We start from the raw sequence: 3,004 nt of genomic DNA on the forward strand, positions 1-3,004 counted from the left end.
GATGGGCTGGCAGCAGCTGGGGGCACAGCAGGAGGGGGCACAGCAGGAGGGCTCGCAGCAGCTCTCTGGGCACTCGTCCACCTGCCAGGAGGACTCAGTGCAGGAGTCGCAGGCACCGGGCAGGCAGACGCGGCTGCCGTAGCTGAGGTCGCTGGAGCAGACGGACAGGGTGGAGGCGGCCATGGCGGGTCGTGGGGCTGGGGGTGAGCAGCGAGAAGGGGGTGTGTTGTGAGTGAGTGTGTGAGTGTGTGAGGTGCCGGGGTTGGCCGCTCTTATACCCTCCCGGCTCTGTGTCCCAGGCCCCACAGCCTCCGTTTCCGGCGTGGTGTTTGTTTGCCTGGGCTGTCGTCAAGCTCGTAAACTTCCTGCATCGTCTGGCTCAGGAGCCTGTCCCGTCGTGTCCCCGGGGAGGCCCACGCTCCCCTCAGAGCCGGGGAGCGTGGGCACGGGGTAGCGGGTCCTGCTCGGGGTGGCCCGGGTGCTGAGCCATCGCTTGTCAGCGGGCAGCAGGCTTTCGGTCACTCAGAGTGTTTCCCTTTGGCTCAAACACCTCATCTTGTGGGGACACAGGACTGCTGCCACCGTGCGAAGGAGGAACCCGGAGGCCAGGGGCGTTGGTGACATCAGGGCCCGGACCTCTTGGCCTGAGCTCAGGAGGATTTGTCATCATCAGAGACCCTCCCTCCGAGGCCTCCTCTCCGTGCGATCACTTTCCACCTGTCCTCGAGCTCGAGAGACCACAGGGCTTTGCGTTCTAGGACGAATCGCGTGGTCCCCTCTCCCGCAGGACAGTGACGGCTCCCTGCAGGCCAGGTTCCCGTGCGTGAGCCACGCGGAGCTCCCGGGCTGGACTGCGGAGGAGTCGCCGTCTGTGTCTCCCTCTCGGGCGGCGTCCGCTCTGGGGGCTCCCTCTCTGCTCCAACGCAGCCCCCCAGCCGTGACCCGGGCCTGCCACCTGCCCCGCGGGCACCAGACGACAACCTGCAGGGCCACTGAGGAGCGCACAGACCCAGAACACGACCAAGGTCTGACAGACGGCCGCGAACAGCGCCGCCCTCACTCTGCCACAGCCACGTCCCTGCTCAGGGACGGCCACCTCCACGAGCCCTGACCCCCCCCACGGTGCACACTCACACGCAAACTCGCTCACACGCAGCCCGTTAGCCACGGTAGCGGTCTCCTGGGAAGGCACCGCAAACGCCGAGTTCGCAAATGCCGAACGGGGGACACGGGTGGGGGCCGCGCACGGCCCGGGCACAGCGCCTCCAGCCCCCGAGCAGCGCGCGGCCAGCTCGGTGTAGCTCTCTGTTTAACGACACCAGACTGAATGCGCGTCCTACTCCACGCCGGGCTGCGGCCCCCGCTCGGCCCCGCACGTGACACGTCTTCTCCGCGAGGCGCGTAGCGGCCTCCCTGCACGTGGGGACACCAGGCGGCTCGGTGGCTCGGCGCTTCGGGCCATCGAAACGGCAAACTCACCCACATGAGACCCCGAACGAGACAGATCGGAGGACCGGGCAGGACACGCGTGCAGACTGCAGCTGGGCCCGGCCGCCGTGGGGGACGCGCCGTCCACAGGCCTCGCGGGCACGGCAGGGGCGACCTGGGTTACGCGTGCGAGTCGCGGTCAGTGGCGACTCACGGACGAGGAAGCCGAGCATAACGAGGGCCGACCGTGTATCCCCGGACCTTTCACCCGCCCACGTACCGTACAGATAAAGTCCGTAAAATCCAAATCACGTCACCCATGGCCATCGGCCGCTGAGCTCGTGGCGATGTGTCACACTGCAGAAGAAAACGAGCTCACGGGCCAATGTGCCATTGAACGTGGGGTCATCTCCTGGCCTGTTTCTATTGCCTATTTGGTCTCTTGGCCCCATTTGTTGGTCCGGCTAATCCTTAACTGTCTATGAAAAGTCCTAGCAGCTCTGGGTGACTTTCCCTCCTTCCAGAGAGTTACCGCCTGAGAGGGTGAGGGACTTCTCCCGGGGCGGTCTCTGCGAGCCTTGGTCTACGTCCGGTTTTCCTCATGCCCAGGACTCAGCTCCTCGGGGCTCCCAGCTGGGAGCTGCTCCCCCGACCCCCACCACACCGCTGGTCTTAACTCTGGGTTGTATGACCTTGGTGACGAAATTGTAGAAACAATCTTGGTGGCTTAGACTCTTGGCGTCTTCCCTGTGTAGCGAGAAACGTGGCAAATGCCTTGAGATTCAGCCCCCAGTTCTGGGGCTTTCCTCGGTGCGGGCCCTCTGTCTGGGGTCTCGTCCTTAGTGCCTCTACAGTCACAAGTTCCCAGGTGATTTTCTGCAACCCCATGAAATTCCCAGCTCTGCTGACTTCTCTACATTTTTTTTTTTTTAACGCCTACAGCACCCGGTCTTCCTAGGTGGTCTCCCATCCAAGCACTAACCAGGCCCGACCCTGCTTAGCTTCCGAGATTGGACGGGATCGGGCGCGTTCAGGGTGGGGTGGCCGTAGACTTCTCTGCCTCCTAGTTTCAGCCTCATGCCCAGCTTCACCCCTTCGCCCCCTGCGCCGAGCTCCATCACGAGCGCTTGAGGAAGAAGCCATTTGAGAATGCTGGCTCGCCTCTCTGACCTTCCCACGCCTCCAGAACGTTTGCTCCCTGCTTCTGAGTTTCACCTTCAAAGTTTAAACAGATGTTTTCATATTTTATCCAGCTTTTCAAGTTATTCTCAGTAGGAGTATGTGTCCGGCACAAGCCACCTTGTCATACACGGAAGCAGACATATCTGTCCAATCTATATTATTTTTATACTTCAAAAAACAAAGAAAAATCAACTCAGCCCACAGTTTAATTGACTTCCTCACAGTCTTTCTTGCTCTCTACACATCTCCTAGGTGTTGAAGGCCTGAGCGGAAAAAGCCACTGTGCGAAGCAGAATGCTGGGAAGGGTGAGAATCCGCAGGGTGAGAATCTGAAGCCAACTTCGTGGGGACATGGTCCCCGCCAGCCCGGCCCCCGGCGAGGCGCCGCTCCTGC

The 3,004-nt window shown here is 61.9% G+C and overlaps 1 protein-coding gene and 1 non-coding gene across 2 annotated transcripts in view; one reads left to right on the forward strand and one right to left on the reverse strand.

Moving 5' to 3' along the window:
- The window catches only part of LOC102878112 (keratin-associated protein 10-12-like), a 14,612-nt gene that overhangs the window by 5,609 nt on the left and 5,999 nt on the right, over positions 1 to 3,004 (forward strand).
- LOC112471652 lies at positions 2,362 to 2,480 on the reverse strand. Its single transcript, XR_003043364.1, has one exon. It is a non-coding gene; the product is annotated as a 5S ribosomal RNA (ribosomal RNA).

The sequence above is a fragment of the Pteropus alecto genome, unplaced genomic scaffold (assembly GCF_000325575.1).
Source record: "Pteropus alecto unplaced genomic scaffold, ASM32557v1 scaffold339, whole genome shotgun sequence".
NCBI classification, from domain to species: domain Eukaryota; kingdom Metazoa; phylum Chordata; class Mammalia; order Chiroptera; family Pteropodidae; genus Pteropus; species Pteropus alecto.